Source organism: Cupressus sempervirens, chromosome 11, assembly GCF_028749045.1.
Source record: "Cupressus sempervirens isolate cs-2001-9-10 chromosome 11, ASM2874904v1, whole genome shotgun sequence".
NCBI classification, from domain to species: Eukaryota; Viridiplantae; Streptophyta; class Pinopsida; order Cupressales; family Cupressaceae; genus Cupressus; species Cupressus sempervirens.
Genome location: NC_143128.1, coordinates 600,702,128 through 600,720,508, shown reverse-complemented (window position 1 = coordinate 600,720,508; position 18,381 = coordinate 600,702,128). Strand labels below are relative to the sequence as shown.

The 18,381-nt window shown below is 34.4% G+C and overlaps 1 long non-coding RNA gene across 1 annotated transcript in view; it reads right to left on the bottom strand.

Annotated features, from left to right (window-relative positions):
• Positions 1-16,274, bottom strand: part of LOC149531108 (uncharacterized) — a 122,227-nt gene extending 105,953 nt beyond the window's left edge. The window contains exon 1 of the long non-coding RNA XR_016358824.1: positions 16,137-16,274. This is a non-coding gene — a long non-coding RNA (uncharacterized LOC149531108). The remainder of the gene's footprint in view (positions 1-16,136) is intronic.
• Positions 16,275-18,381: the final 2,107 nt, after the last annotated feature.

The following is an 18,381-nucleotide window of genomic DNA, read 5'->3' as shown; positions in this document are numbered from 1 at the left end:
CTCGGTCACCCATATTGTTGTCTTGATCAAAGAATACCTCCGCTGTGTCTGTATGACTGGATTCTATACCCCCCTGTACGGATGAACTAGACTATTTGCTTTGCAGGCTTGAACTCCTACTTTGTCTTGCTCTGGTATTGCGGAAATTATAAGGCCCCTGTCGCATGCTCAAACATAAATGCTCTGATTTTAGTGTTTTGACATTTCATCAAACACTTTCCCCTCTATCCGCCAGTTCCAAATTTCCTATGAGACCTCCACAGGATGGCAGGACTTATAGCTCTGATACCACTATAATATCCTCCCCTGATTTGAACTTTGACTTGCAGAAATTTAACTTAAGGAATATTGTCAAACACTTTGTATGCAAACTCATAAAGCTGATTTCCTCAATAAATTGCTTTCCAATGAGTAGATTTACGAACAACTATGAAGTGACATTAAAATGCATAATACACATCATAACATTTTCACAAACACTTGGCACACATTCAATAGTATATGAAAAATCTGGAAACTCTTTCAATCTGCTAATAAAGGGTGATTTTTAAAAGTAGATGTGCACTTACAGCTGCCTTAAAGGCTGCAACAACTATTCAGACTTGTATTCAACAATTATTATGCAAAATATCAAAATTTGACAGAAGAAACCTGGAATTAGTTGCCGTAGTATTTTGCAAATGTAGTCGGCCAGCCCTCCAAACTTCTAATCAGCCGGAAAAACAAGTAAACTTGATACCAACACTGTTCATGCCGTATTGTAGCAAAATACTGTTCATGCCGACTGTAGCAAAATACTGTTCATGCGGCACTATAGCAATAACTAACTTCAGATCTGCACCTCAAACCCTTGTAAATTTCTTTATGCAAACGCCCCAAATGAAACCCAGTGTGTTTCCTGAAGTGAAAACACCCTTGATCCTCCTGACTGTGTCTTCCAACAGCGAAGAGAATGCTAGCAAAGAGGGATTCCGTCCTCCAAGCCCGATAATCAGATATCCAGCAACATAACATTAATCTTCATCCAAGCATACAAAAAGAAAGCTCTTCCATTTCTTTTATAGTGTTCTCACAAGAGCCCAATCTTTCATTTTCTCAATGTGGGATAAAACATAACTCCCTTTATGTACCTTATGTCTCCAATGTGTTATAAAAATAAAGGGAACTCTTTTAATTTAAATATTTCCCACAAACTATAGTCTATGCATTAATAAAGTTAAATATTCAAATTTAACTTTATAAAATGGCTTTATCAATGCATAACAAATCTTATCAATGATAAATAAGTCTTCCTGTCGATTTTAAACAATTACCATCGACATACCACTGTGACTGAATGTCCGGCCATATCCAAGATGACTTACTATAAATAGTAAGTATGCCCAAAGTTGCCTTAGAACCCCTCAGAAAGACCTGCAACTGAAACTGTCTAGGCCAAATGGCCTCTAAGCCCCTTTAATGTCCTAGTTAGCCTACGGGACTGTGGGGAAATAGGCCAAGGACAACATCATGCTATGAATGCTAGAAAGGGGACATTACATGTAGGGACAGTGTAGATGTTTTCATTCCAATCCTGTACACCAATTTTGTGAGCTTTCATTACTTTGTACGCGTTGTCCTCAAATGCATTTATACTAACTAGTGTAGGAACATTGTATAACTGGAGTGAGATGTCTATTTTTTAGAAGATAGATAATTGGAGTGAGATGTTTGTTTTGTAAATGCATAGTTTTACCTTCCATCTTAGAATAAGTTATAGTGGATGTTGGATGTTGGGAGAAGAAACTATGCTTCCTTACTGTCATAATCTTTCTCTGTTTGTGTTATATATTTCTGAAATATGTAGTCCATATTGTGGTTGTAGGTATTTTATGGATTCTAATGATGATGTTCAAGTTCAAGGAGCCATTGTTAGGAGGTTGAAGGTCATGCGCTTGCTTGTTGTTTTGCTTGCAACCCTTGTTGTGTACATAGTGGCATCTCACGAAGAAGGTATAAGGCAAGGGCGTAAGCGAAGAAGAGCTGCGTGTCCTTTTTATAAGCGCATTATCCATTCTAATCACACAAATTGCCATGACCAAATACGCATGTCTAGAGTAGCCTTCTTTTGCTTGGCTGCAATCCTAAGAGAAAAAGGGAGCATTCAAGATACAGTAAACATAACATTAGAAGAACAACTTGTGATGTTCTTGCATACACTTGGCCACAATTTAAGGAATCGTAAGATTGGCCATAACTTTGGTCACTCAGGAGAGACAGTGAGTCGATACTTCCACAAGGTCTTGAAGGTTATCTTAGCATTACATAAAGACTATCTGTTACCCCCTGCTCCAAACACTCCTCTGGCAATCACTGGGAAGGGCCGTTATGATCCTTTCTTCAAGGTAAACATCGTAATGACATGTATTTCTTTGCTATAGAATCAATAATTTTAATATGTATTTGATAATACTATTTATTTTTACAGGATTGTATTGGTGCACTTGATGGAACCCATGTGCTAGTTACCTTTGAAGTGGAAGACCAAGCAAAATATCGCAATAGAAAGGGCAACTTGTCACAGAATGTTTTAGGTGTTTGTTTGTTTGACCATAAGTTTCAATACGTTCTTGCTAGTTTGGAAGGGTTTGTTGTAGATAGTCGGGTGCTTGCTTCAACTCTCTCTAGAGCGGATCCACTTGTGGTTCCTCCTGGTATATTAATTCATATTTTATATGATTCTATGATATCTAAACTTCTATGATATATTTTGACTATAACGTTTTTTCTATTTGTGTAGGGAAATTTTATTTAGTTGATGCCAGATACCCAAATGTACCTAGGTTTCTTGCTCCATATCACTGTACTCATTACCACCTAAAAGAGTTTTGTAGAGCGAACCCGATTAGCAATCCTGAAGAGTTATATAACCACCGACACTCCTCTCTTAGGAATGTAATAAAGCGTACATTTGGTATTTTGAAGCAACGGTTTCCTATCCTAAAGCATGCGACATCCTATAATATCACAACCCAAACAAGGATTGTATTAGCATGCACCATACTAAACAATTTCATTACGGTGGAGGACGATGTTCCACTCGAAGTGGAATTAGAAGACGATGATGGTCGTGCTCCAATAAATGTGCCAATTCTTGAGACTTATGGGATGAGTCAACAAGATAGAGATGATTGGACAAAATTTTGAGATGAAATAACTCAAAGAATGTGGGAAGACTACAACTCTCACACTTAATCGTAACACAGAACATGAACATTTATTTGCAATTAAATAGAGGAAAGCAAATTTACCATGACATACAGTATGGATCTGCTTAAATTGCCTTGACATTTGTTGTGTTTAATATATATTTATATGAAGATTTGAGAGAAAAATCTTGCTAAGCCAAAGTCGACTATTTTTGGATTGAGTTTGTGATCAAGCATAATGTTGTTTGCCTTTATATCTCTATGAATGATTTTGCATTTCTCTAGATTTGTTATTCCTATTGTTAACACATTAGTCATCTCTTCATCTATCCAAGGCAAATTAAGATATTATGATAACTTACAAAGAGAAAGTTGTCCAAACTTTTGTTGGGATAATACTAGTACACAAGCAACCTTTCATTTTTCTCCATGCAACATCCTAGCAACCTTGCAAGGTCTCTGTGCTGAACATTTGCCAGCCATTTCACTTCATTCATAAACTCTGTTTTGCCTTGTGTAGATTTGGCATAAAGTTTCTTTACTGCTATCAAATTTCCATCTCTAGTTAGTCTCTGAACATAAAAGACAGATTTAGAGCTACCCATGTGTTGTTAAACTAACTCTCATTTAGACTAGAATGAACTACAGATTTAGAGCTGCCCATGTGTTGTTAAAGTAACTCTAATTTAGACTAGAATGAACTACAGATTTAGAGCTACCCATTTCTTGTTAAACTAATTCTAATATAGAGCTCCAAATTTAGAGCTACCCATATGTTGTTAAACTAACTCTAATTTAGACTAGGATGAACTACAGATTTCAAGCTACTCATTTGTTGTTAAACTAATTCTAATTTAGAGCTCCAGATTTAGAGCTACCCATGTGTTGTTAAGCTGCCGCCATTTTGTTTTAATTCATTTTCACATAACACTCTTGCTTTCCACTTTTCACCAGCCAGCCTACTAAAATGAAGCCTTCACCATTTCTCAGGCTCACCAAAACCTCACATGAATCACTATAATTTGTCAAGTAAAATGTCCTCTCCTCAAGAAATTTCTCTGGTGAGGAAAGAATAAAATATAACAGAACATCTTTAACAGTCTGTGAAGAAATTGATATATGAAATGTGTATGCTTTTGATAAAATGTTATATTATGTGGATATTCACTTAGCAGGTCGCTCAGGAGAGCATAGAGCTGGAGCTTCTGTTAAAAACTGGTAAAAAATATATTTCCTATGCGTTTTGATGAGCTGGATTTTATTTTGCATTGTGTCTATGGGTTTCTTTGATGTGGAATTTGATAAAGTGTGGGGATATTGAGCTTTGCTTGTGAAATGCTTTGAAGATTTTAGCATGCTTTATAGGATTTCAGATTAATAAGAAAGTTGTTTTAGGAGATGACTTTTTTTCATTTGGAAAATGATAGACTGGAGAATTGTCTAATGGTTAGAAGATTTTAGCATAATTTGAAACTTGTTGTACATGGTTTGATGATACGGAGACAAACATGCCTTTAATACTACAAATATGAGCTCCTGGTAATGTACAACACTCTATTGTGCAAAACGTACTTCCAATTTAGTTAACTTTTCACTTGAATTTACCATGATAATATGCAATGCTGAATTTACAAATTTGTATTATTATCTAACAACTGAATTGGATTGAACCCTGTCCATCACGTTCCTTTTGGTCATCTTTGCGTTGCAAGAAATAAAATTTAAATCTATGTATATTTAGATGTGAGTAGCTTGTGATATATAGTTTTTACACGCATTAAGGTTGAGATCACCATGAATCTCAATTTGCACCTGTCTAATCATGATTAATAATATTATCTCCCAAATTTGTACATGTGTGAATAACCACAAGGATGAATTGTATAGAATACTATCTTTGCTGTATTAGTGTGGGGTCTAAACAGGACCCCACGTTGTGATAAAAGTAACACACCTCTTACCACATACTTAACTTTTTATATATTTCTGATCCACATTCTCTATCAAACTTACTCAGAATCATAACCCATTTCGTTGTACCTTCCACAGTATCAGGTTGTACCTTAATCAACTCCCATGGTCATAAACATGATCATTTTTATCAAACCGCTGTAAAACTTTTTTTTTCAGCTTGATATCTTTTCATCTCTCTAGCTTAGTATTTGATCTCTCCAAAATCTTCCAATCAAGAGTCCCCAACTAAAGGTAGCTTTGAGTGTTATGATGTTATTCTATACTTTGGGTTGTTGATGCAACCATTTGTGTCCTTCGTTTTAACGTTAGTAATGTGCAGGTATCTATGCTGCTTAATTCGTATTTGACAATTTAATGCCATTTGTTAACTAGGTTTAAAAGTTCAGTAAAGCTCAACTAGTCAAACTTGTTAATTGGATCTGTTTCTCCTGATTTTTTAGCCCTTTGGAGTTTAGATGTGCATTAACAGCCATGTGTTTTTATGTATGCTCAATTTTGATTTAAACACATAAACCTGTTTTCATTTGTTTTGTGCATCTAAACTGTTGTTTTCCAGCTGATAATTGCTGAAAATGTCATTCACCAATCTCCTGATGAGCATTGATGAGGGGCTTCATATCACTGTTGTTGCTTCCACACCTAAAAATGTGAAAGTTGTTTGGACTTGAGATATGGAACGAAAATTGCTCAATATACTCCTTGAGCAAGTCACATTAGGAAGAAAAGGAGAAGGGGGGTTTTGGAAAGAAGCTTGGAGCAGCATTGAAAGGAGGTTCAATTTGGATATGAAGATGAATCTTGTAAGAGACAACTTCAAGAATAAATTGAAAACATGGAAGCAAGCTTATCGAATGATGACAGAGTTGAGAAATATGAGCAGCTTCGCATGGAATGAAACTACTCAGTGTGTGGACACTGATGATGTTGTATGGGAAGAGTTGTTAAAAGTAATGTACTCTACACAATGTTTATAAGATAAGTTACTAATGAAAGATAAATATCTAATACCTTATTTGCCTTCATGTAGCGAAAGGACTTCAAGAATGCTAGGGTGTACAAGAGGCAACCATTCTTCTATTACAATGACTTATCAATCATTGTTGGGAATGACATTGCGGATGGAAGTACAGCTGCAACAGCCCAAGAGAATGAAGATGGGCACCTTTTCGATGAGGCGGCTGATCTTGACAATGATGGGGGCTTCACTACACCTATGGATGGCACTCCCGAATTTGAGGAAGGGTTCGTTGGGACGAATGATTCTAGTAAATCTGTTAGACAGAATGCTTCCACACCATCATCATCGAGGAGGACGAAGAAGAGGAAGGCAAGCATTGCTTCTTCTTTAGATGTGATATGTGAAAGCATACAAGATATATGGGAAGGTATGAGGGGGTCTCAAATAGTAAAAGTTGGTAAAGGAGAAACGAAGCAAGATATATCAGCCGCATTTGTAGCCCTCAAGGCTATACCTGGACTTAGTCGACAAACTATGATTGTCGCTTATGACACTTTTACTTCAGAACCTACAAAAGCTTGGGGGTTCTTAGAGATGAGTCCAGAGGAGAAAGAAGAGTATGTCCGATATAAATTTGGAGGGTTGTAGTGATTTTCCAACATGACATTCCATGTTTAGTTTGTGTTTCCATTTTTACTTTATCACACTTTTGCATGATCAGATTTTTCGAAATTATAACTTGTTTGCATGATCAGATTTTTGAATGCTGCTATTATTTGTGCCATGTATCATTGGGATTGTTTGGGAGATTTTGCAACTTATATGATTGAAATTTTAATAACATTTTTAAGGTGCAGTATTTATATGCTTGTTTAGAATTTCATGAATTTATTAGAAAGGAAAATGTTATTACCCCGCTGTTTGAGAAAATGCTGTTTGAGAAAATGTTTGAGAAAATGTTTGAGAAAATGTTATCAAATTTCGTGCAATGTTTTGTAATTAGGATTCGCTAGATATAATATGAGTCGGATCAATTGGATTTTATATCTGGGATTCAAAAAGTTGTTTGCTGTGGCTACTTAATTTAGATTCCATACAATCAGGTCCAGACCAAATAGTGGACGTTTATCCAGCATTTTATGTAGAAGGGGAAAAACTGAACTTATGTTACTATGGCATTTAATACTGGAAAGTCACATGATAGATTGGGGAAACAGTATACAAGCTTTTGTACCATATTGATGAAAGTGGTGGCTTTCATACGATAAAGTGCTGTATGAATTTTAGTGCCTATAGATTTCATTTATTATGAAGTAAAAAATGTTCATAGCCAGATGAGGATAATCTTCACACATTAAACCCATGCACAGTAATCAAAAGGGAAGAATATAGGCATCACGATTTATGTGCCTGTCTACTTAGTAAAAGTCAAGCTGCATTGGAAGTTGAAATTTTATCCCTTCACCTACCATTAAATTCATAGTCACTAGTCAATTTAATAGGCATGTCTCATTCAGACAAAACAGAGGTGCTGTACTTCTAAATGTAATAATGGGCGGCCAGCCATATAGACATAGTATCTATCTATGGGAAAAGGAAAAAAAAAATAGGAGTAATAATACGTAATCATTAATCCAGGAGCTCCATACCATATATTGCCTGCAATAACATTTGTATTGTTAGTATAGAGAGACTCAAAAAACCAATATTTTCTATGGAGGTTTTATTAAATATAGTCTAATGTTTTATATATATGTATATGGAGAGAGAACGCAATGAGTATGTTTTGTCACTTATACTGTCCACTTTCTTATGAATGAATCTGATATAAACAAAGCATTCATCAGCGTAGTGTATTTTTCCTACTGATCTAATAAATTGATGTTAGTTTTGTAGTTTGAATCAACTATTTACAAGAAGAAAAGATGAGGATAGTAGTTGTCATGTGTGTTAACTTTGTAGTGTTATAGTCCATAATGACCCAGAGAGATTTATATCTCTAGTACAAAGATACTACAAAACAGAACAGATCCTAACATAGCAAATGAAGACCTTGATTTGGACATTACACCTACAATCTTTGATATCTAATATTTATAATGGGAAATGGCCCAACAATAAGACTAGGCAGCCAAATAACTTTGAAGATAGCCAATATAGCTGATGGCTGTTCCATGTTCATATGCCTGATGGCTGTTCCATGTTCATTATTCTATACAAGGTCAATGGATTTGTCAACTTTGTTGCTGTGTTGATGTGGTGTTGGACCTCTCGTAATAAAGACGTCACGTACAGAGGATAATCTTGGGCGTAAGTTTTTCTGTTGTCCGGATAAAAGAAAGGTTGTTACTAATCTTTTTTATTTTATTATTGTGGCAAGCCCTACTTTACTTTTCGAATGCAGGGCCACAATGGCTGCAATTTCTTTCAGTGGGTCAAAGAAGACTCATCTACATCAAGCACCGCAAAATCTATAGAAGAAGATAGGAAGGGTTGCAAGTTGTGCATTGTGTGGGAGACAACTGCTAGGGAGATTGGTTCTATGGCGAATGCCGAAATTGCATTCAACGTAGACTTAATTCTGTTATATTTTTTATAAACACACTATTGGTGATGGTGATCCTAATTTTAGTAATGAAATGACCATTTTGTTGTAAAGAATCATGGAGACTAAACCTTTTATATGATTTTGTATTAAACGATGAGCAAATTTTAGTAATTTCAAATGTATATTATTTGTATAACATTTTTATGTTTATATCTATTTTTTTTTTAAATGTTGAAATAAATTAATTTCTTATTATTTTCATTTAATAAAATAGAATGAAAAAAAAAAAAAAAAAATTTCCAATAAATTGAAATAATTAACCAAATATAATAATATAGTGAAACAAATAAAATATATTAAATGAATTTAAAAATCAAATTGACGTACAACTCAATTCATCAAATTCGGATCAGGATGAGCAAATTTAACTAATTTCACAATTATATTATTGTGTATATATTTTTATGTTTGTATCTATTCATTAAAAAATGTTTGACATAAATTAATTTCAAATAGAATAAAGGAAAAAATTCTTTACAATAAATTGAAATAATTAACCAAATATAATAATATAGTGAAACAAATAAAATATATTAAATGAATTTAAAAATCAAATTCAGATCAAATTTTACAAATTTCACAATTATATTATTGTGTATAATATTTTTATGTTCATATCTACTCACATAAATTAATTTCAAATAGAATGAAAAAAATAAATTATTTTCTTTATAATAAGTTGAAATAATTAACCAAATATAATACTATATTAAAATATATTATATATATATTAAAATATAAACTTAACTGTATTCCAATTCTAATTTTGTACAACCAAACAAGGGAATAACCTATTCCAATCAAATACCAAGCGAAACAAACAAGAATGGGAACGCCCTTTTCCATTCCCATTCCACATTTCCATTCCTATTCTAATTTTCTATTCCTATGCCGACAAACAAACAGGCCCTAACTGAATAGATCATAATCTTCTTAGGCATAATCTTATTCTTTTTCCAATGATTTCTTTCAGCATCTTCAGATGGCTCTGCAACATCATAATTAACATAATCCAGAAGGTCATTCTCTTCAAGTGCAATAAAGACTCTAAACCTTGGTGAAGAGAAATTTGAAGAGCCATCTAATCTATGTTCAGTTTTCAAACCATTCACCATTGTCACATACTGAAAATGGACAACTGAAGGAGAAGCAAAAGACATAGATAGCAAGAAACTTTTGAATTTGGATCGAGTTTCTCAAACCCAATTTGATACCATGTTAATTTTGAACCATAAATATATAGATAAAAGTAACAAATAAAATCAAATACTCGGAAACAAATAACACGAAGGAATTTTATCCTGAGAAAAAATCTCCTCTCTAAGGGAAGCAACCCATCCTGCCAAAGATAGTATCTTTATTAGGTTTGCAAACACTTACTACAAATTTCTGATTCCTCACATGCCTTCAACATATACTGATAGCTCAATGATCAGAAATAAATTATGCGACAATGTGATTCTTCACAAAGATACGATTCTCTAAAATCTAACAACTTATAACTATGCCTCTAATATGCAGAGTAACAAATGATCATCAGAGTACTGATAACAAATTGTTTCTCTTAAGTATTGTCAAAACCTAATGCACTACTCCATAAACATGTGCCCAAAAGTATATATCTCACCAATGGTATATTAAACTCAGAAAAATAACACTAAGGAATTTTATCCTGAGAAAAAACCTCCTCTCTAAGGGAAACAACCCATCTTGCCAAAGATAGTATGTTTATTAGATTTGCAAACACTTATTACAAATTTCTGATTCGTCACATGCCTTCAACATATACTGATAGCTCAATGATCAGAAATAAATTATGGGACAAAATGATCCTTCACAAAGATACAATTCTCTAAAATATAACAACTTATAACTATGCCCCTAATATGCAGAGTAACAAGAACACTGATAACAAATTGTTTCTCTTAAAAATTATCATAACCTAATGGACTACTCCATAAACACGTGCCTGAAAGTATATATCTCACCAATGGTATATTAAACTCAGAAAAACTATATATCAAAAGTGATATGTCTCTTGCCCAGACAGAGTAAAAGCCACTGTGCATAATGAATACAACAAGTTGATGAAGAGAGATGGAAGACAAAAGGTCTTCAACCATTACACACATCCACCACCACAAAGACATGCTAACCGAAACACTCAAATGAATGTTCCCATTAATTGCCAATACACCCAACGATAACAAGAAGCGAGGGAAGAAAGAACACGGTAATAATCAAAGGAACTGAAGCCCCAAAATAATGTCCACCGACAATCATAAGCAACTGATGCCATGTGAGAAGCAAACAACGATAGACTTGAAAGATTGCATAGCAATATCATAAAAGAATCCTAACAACAACAATAAAGGTATGCATAGTAACAAGGATAAAATAGCAAAGCAAAGACACTTGATTCAATAAACATGAAATCATGATGAACAGGAAAATAAATGATGACTTGAGCATCGAACATATGAAAGGACGGATATGGAGAACTAGAACTGAATTAGAGCCAATACAAGCAATCTCCCATACTGAAATTTGTGATAACAAAGGATGAAAGAAGGCAATGAAGTTTGTCGAACTGATCTCAATCGCAGCTATAATTTCAACAGTGCAGTTGGGAACCCTTGAGTGAGAGGAGCTCCTACAGGGACAGACAGACCTATACATCCCATGTTCTTGAGGAACAATCTTAAGGTAGGGAGTATAGAGGAAGAAGAAGGTAGAGCTCTTGTTGATGATATGTCGGCCATGCATGACAAGTAGAATGCATTGCCTCAAAGAGTTACGGATCGCCTACCATTTAATAGATTTATGACTTAGTGGAGAGAGTACAGCAAACCTAGGTAGGAGAGAAGAATAAGAAATCAGTATGTTGATCTGAAGTTTGCCTCTAACAAGCTATCTCTTCCAATGTTTGATGGCAGTGGGAAGGTCATAGCTCAAGCCTAGATCGATAAAGTGATACCTTCCTAACTCTTAGGCCTATAACAAAGGTGAACTCCATAAAAATTTGCATCTTCAGATCTGGATGGGGCAGCCCACGAGTGGTGGCATCATGGAATGGTTGCCAAGTAGCACAATCTCATTACCTCTTACCACGAGTTCTCTGACAGATTGATTGAGCATTTTGACAGAAAGGATCCGAATTACTTCAAGGATCTTGCTCAGCTTAGACGGGTGGGCAGCTTGGATTCTTTTGTTAATGAATTTCAGAGGCTTGGCATGATGGTTCCTAATGTGACGGAAACATTTGGTCATGCTATTTATTGAGAGTCTTCCGAACCCACGGAGAGGTTGGCTTAAGGCCTTTGATCTATCTTTCCTATATGGGGTCGTTAAAAAGGCCAAGAGCTCCTATTAGACAAATTTAGCCTAAACCCACAACCCTACCTTCAAATGAGGATCACTCATTGGTTGTTGATCAAAAAAAGAAATCAGTAGCAAGACATGATGAGGCAACCCGTGAGGATTTGCAAAAGAGACAGCTGTGTTATTGGTGTGAAGAGCCCTGTGATCGTGACCACACTTTTTCATTAAAGCCTAGGGGCAAGGCTAGCCATTTTATGTGGGTATACTATGATGATGATGAGTCTGAAAATTCACATCAGCCAGCTGTCTCAGATGTCTATGAGGCTTGGAAAGTCTCTTAGGAGTTTGTTCGTGGCGCCAAACTATCTCTGATAGCATTATCCATCACTGTACGACTTCCATCTGCTTTTAGGATCAGAAGATTAGTGAATGGACAGCGATGCACTGCTATGTTTGACATTGGGGCTACACATAACTTCATTGATGAGGAGTTTGTCAGTAGGTGTAGATTTCAAGTAGAGGACTTTGTTGGATTATATATCAGAGGGCAAATAATTATACCCATGCGTGCACTAAACACATTTGCAATCTCACTCTTTTGTTTGATGACTATAAGTTACAAGCTGCTTTCTATATAGTCAACATGGGTGAGTTAGACATTGTGTTGGCATGCATTGGCTACATGACATTGGGGACTTCACCCTGATTCAGAGTGTAAGAGTGTTCAAAATTGCTCTTCATTTGGATCAGTATGGCACACTTATTTATAGTAAATGTCTATTTCAGGAATATCTTTAGCGGGGCGCTTGAATAGATTGGTGCCAATGTTGACATTTGGTATTGTTGACGATGCTTTCATTCAGGGACGTACTATTTATAGTAAGTCAATTTTGGCCAGTAACCATTTTTGGTAGGGCAGTTAGGTGTTTGGACATCTAGATTCAGAGTTGACCACTTTGAGAAATTTTATAAGCTAATTTCATTATTATTTATAATTTATTAAGTTCTACTTAATAAATAACAAAATTAATGGCTTATTATATAGTTTTTGGTGCCAAGTTCATTTAATGAGTATTTTATGAGTTTGAATTTGGCGCCTAATATCCTATTCAAACTTCACTAAAAGCAAATAAGATTTTACGTTATTTGAAGTGTAAGGCCGCAAACTCATGGTCGATTTGTCTATGAGAATTATATAAAGCCAAAAGTGATCCATTCCATGCATTTGTGTTTATTAAACTTTGTGAAGAGAAAATTGGAGACAAGGGTTTCAAAGATTCATACCTGGAAGGCTGGACGAATGGAATTTTCAAAGATTATTGCAATTAGAGATGATGAAAGACCCATCAAGTATTGCTACTAGCTATGGCTTCATTCAAAGGTCATGATTGTGACAAATTTTGATGAAATTGGAGGTACTCGCCATAATTTTCATTCAGATTAGTTGCAGAGAAGTAAAAGAGCAAAAAGTCAAATCACAACCTCTGGGATCAGCGTTTGGGGTATATCAATTGCACTCTTGTAGAGAAGCCAAATGAGCTTTAAAAGGTGACAACAAGTGCTTTGGATGGCACATGTAGGGTTTGAAACAACAATTTGATCACAGACTTAGCTGCCTAGAGAAAACCTTCCAACATTGAAAGCAGCTATCAATTTGGAATAAGGAATTCAAGGTTGTGAATATATATCAGGTTCCTTCATTTTTGATAGTTTCATTTCTAGTATTGAGGAATGAAGCTGTATTTCAATCCCATGGCATAGTCAATAAAATTGAAATACTTGTGCAGTGTTTTGCAATAGTGATTTTTTTTTCATGCATTGTTATGATATATTGAAAAAGCTCAACAACAGCATAAAACCCAAAAACAAAAAAAAATACAAATTTCTAAAAACATCTTCTAGCAGTGCCAGTTGGACAGGTGTAGACCCTGCAGGGGTTCTTACACAAATTTGTGTATTGTGTAGTAGAAATGCAACACTGGTTCATAGCCCCAGATTGCAATGAAGCGGTCATTATTCCAGCACTAATGTCGAGAGGTTCTGGTGTAACAATTAAAAGGCATAACCGAGCCTAACCCTGGACTTACTAGGACGCATCTAAGTTTCACATGAGCTTAAGAATATTAACAATGAGACACAACTTAAGGTTAATATTCCACCTAATAATAAAATGTCGGTTCATTCCCTCGCGTTGACATATGGCAATCCTAAAATTCCAACAGAAATGCAGAGAAGTTTTGGTGGATGAATGAATGAATGATTTTAATGGCGTCCACAAGACCAAAGCATTCTAAGGGACCAAAAGATCGCAACACTAAGCAATTTCCATATTCCTTTCCATTTTCAATCTTTTGATATGGATGTTAACCAAAAATCTAGCAGTTTGCTTGATCTTGTCAACTTTAAATAAGCTATGCATGTTGTTCGCCTTTAGGATGACATCATAATAAGTTTGGAGGTTGTCGTATGTTGTGCATTTCGAGAGAAAATGTCATTCCGTTTCAATTGCTCTCGTCCTACAAAACATGCAAGTTCTCTCCTCCCAAGCCTCTTTGGGTCTCTTCCATCTACTCATCTCACAGCTGAGGTGATGAGATCCCATTCTCAATTGTGCCACTAACAACCTTGCCTTTCCTTTAATAGCAGCCCCAAGGTATTTATTCTCACCATGTTCCCTAGTTGGGTTGAATTCTTAAATGTAATAAGTTTTTTTACTACTAATGTTATTATTCCAGATGGCACTCGGAAACCTCTCTCTGACAAAAAACATCATGCCTACATTTGTGTTTGGTCCCTCATGCACCTTGATGTTCCATTTATCCATCCACTTAATGTTTTGCCCATCCAAGTTTTCTTCCTATGTTTAAGAGCCTCTCCCTTCACAATTTTTGGCCAGCGGTGATCATGCATGTTTTTGATCTTCTTTAAAAAGCTTAGTAATTGAATTATCATTGAAGCCTCTAACAGAAAAGCCCCGACCTCTGCCAAACGAATTTCATAGGGTACAAAAGTTTTGACTTTGAGATTGCTTGTGATTAAGTGTTTTTGAATTCTCTCTATTTGTCTCCGTCCACATTTTGACATGCTGTCCCCACACCTCGTAGCCATAAAGAATCATCGGCATGACCAGCAAACCAAAAAGAGTCTTTTTGGTCTTCGAGTCCCATAGTTTCGCTGACCTGCATCTATTCTGATGTAGAACTGAAGCTTTCCAACCCCCTTGAATCTTTTTTGCTCTACAATTCTCCCAATTGAGTTTATAATGGAAAACAATCCCAAGGTATTAGTACACTTTCATGATTTCTAGTGAGCTGCCTTCGAAATGGAATGTAATATATTTTTCTTTCTCCTTAACGAGAAAATTGTGACTTTGGTTTCAGTAATATACACCTACATCCCAACTTCCTAGTAAAATTTCTCTAAGGCCCCTAAATGATCGCTTAACCCTTGAGCTGTTTTTAATATCAAAATAAGATCATCAGCATACAAAGAAAGTTTCACCACATACCCTACCAAATCTAACCAAGTTTCTAGTTTATCAATGTATAGCCCAAAGAAGGTAGGAGATAGAGGGCATCCTTCCTTAACACCAATGTCACTTCAAAATTTCTAGGCATACAAGAGCATGATAATGGACTAAATGAGATGCATTGAAGCCCGAATTGTGCTTTAAAATATTAAGAGTGAGGCAAAGGTTATCTACACCATATTAAAGGCAACCTGTAACCTCAATCTCCATTAATTAGCCATTAATATTATGACACACAGCTCAGCCGCCATACATTTCGCAATCATCATATAGCATATGATACCTTAAAAGGGAAACAACATCAAAAAAATCTAAATTAGATAATCATAGAAAAAATCAGCAAACACACGTTGACATATATATTGGAAAAAACATAAAAATCAATCTGACCCTAATGAGCGATCACATTTCCATTCAATGGTTGTCCACTGCAATGCAAAGAAGAACCGAACACCGTTTCGGATGAAAACTTTACAAAAACAATGCGATTGACGATGATGAAATGAAATATGCCAAAAAACAAAGCACTTCAAAATTATAATCCCGTAATTTGTATACCAGCGGAAGCTTCAGCAACGCATAAATTTAAATTTCTGTTATCCTTGCATATTTCACCTCCTATTTGTTCAACAGATTCCTTCTAGTAGTTACATGGAAGGCAATATGCTATTAGTTCTAAGACGTTCATGAGGTCGGTTTAAGCTCTTACTTTTTAACCAGAGTGAAAAAAGAAGGGGATAAAGTTTAGGAATATTGTTTTTTCCATTTGTCATTTGTTAAATATTTTAATTTTATATTTTTGTTAAAAATTAATTCTAGGTAGAAATTGAATTTTTTTTATAAGACCTTGATTTTCTTAAATTTGAAAGCTTATAGCAAGGTCTATGCAGCTATTCATTTTGTCTACCAGCCAACGTATAGCTTATTTTTAGGATATTCCTATGCAAGTGCTAACATTGTTATTAATCATTTTAATATTTATTTATTTTGAAATAGAAAAAGAAGGGGAATAAATTTATGACAACATGAAAAGGAACATTCCAACTTAAATCTAAATGTGCATGACAAAAGGAATTCTCTGGCAAATTGTAGCAGGGCTCTAAACCTAGGTACTACAGAGGATGGGATTGTTACTCGTAAAGACCTCCAAGAGTTAAAGGACAGGTGCAATGCACTGGAGGAGGGCTTCACCCTCTTCTCAAAGTTCACTGTAACTCATGCGACTACGACCACTCTCCAACTTCTAGCTCATGGGTTGGAGGAGGAGGGCCTTGGGAAGGAGGACTCGAAGCTACTCTATAACTTCCTCATTGAAGACTAAGCCAAAGTTCTCCTGGCTGGGAAAGGAAAGAAAAAATATGTCAGTTAGTGGCCTCTTAGTGCCTGGTGTTTTTTAGTGCTCTGTTGGTTTTTACTCTCCATCCTCTGGTGATGATTTTGTTTTATCTGTTGAACTTGGATCTAGGTTGTAGGTGGTATGATGCCATGACCACCTACGTGCCTTTTGTTAACTGTTTAAACTTTGTTTGTATTAAGAGTAGGAACTCCAGTACTTTTAATTACTATTATGTTGTTACTTATGTTTTTTATATAAATTGTTAGGGGGTCTGTGTGGTTGTCTTGGTTGTCTGTTGGTTGTTTCACCACTATTGTAAAGGGTCAACCCCTAGTTTTGGTTGTTTTATAATAAAAAACATTCCAACTTAAATTTAAGGAGTCGCATGTCAAACTTTTATGATAAACTAGACTGCATAATTCAACATATTTAATAATAATAATGGTGCTTGTTGTTTAATATAAAATTCAATTTTCATTTTAGATGTTTTCTTAAGGAAGTTAAAAACCTAGTATTTACAACTATCAAATAATTTATTGAATAATTTAGATAATATATAGCAAGAAAAATAAGAGAAAATACATAGGTTAAATGCATAGTAAAATCACAATGAAATATAAAGTAATATATGTATGCATATGTATACAAAAATTATCATAAGAAATATGTATATGTATATAATTTAGATATATCAAAATTTAATTTACACTAAATAAAGAAATATGTTGAAACCATATTAAATAATAATAATAATATTCATTTATCTTTGCATACATATTTTTTTCACTAAATGTATAATTTTATTTAAAATGAACAGCTGAAAACAAATGGACATATGAATTGAGTTTTAATATTTTTAATAAAATTGACTTTTGTGTAGGATGGCATGACATAGTCATGAGAAGCATCCTCATGATATGAATGAAAACTTATCATGTTATGTAAATGTCCACAAACATATAATCTTATTTTCTATAATGATTTTAGAATATATATATACATATATACATATACATACATACATATACATATAAATACACACACACATACACATACACACACACACACACACATACATGCACATACACATATATCTATATCTGTATATATATACATACACACAGAGATATATATGTGTGTATGTATATATACATCTACATATACATATATATGTATATGTGTGTGTGTGTGTGTGTGTATACACACACACACATATATGTATATATGTATGTAACCTTAATTTTCATTTTATTCTATTTTACATTGTGAATATTGTTTAAAGAGTTACATTAATTCAAACTTTGTATTGAATAGTAAAATAAGTTATTTTTTAGTATTTTGAGATTCTTGAATATTAAAATTTGAATTTATTTATCTAATAAAAATAAATTTTACAATATATATATATATATATATATATATATATATATATATATAATTAAATTATTTTTATCAAACAAAGAAATA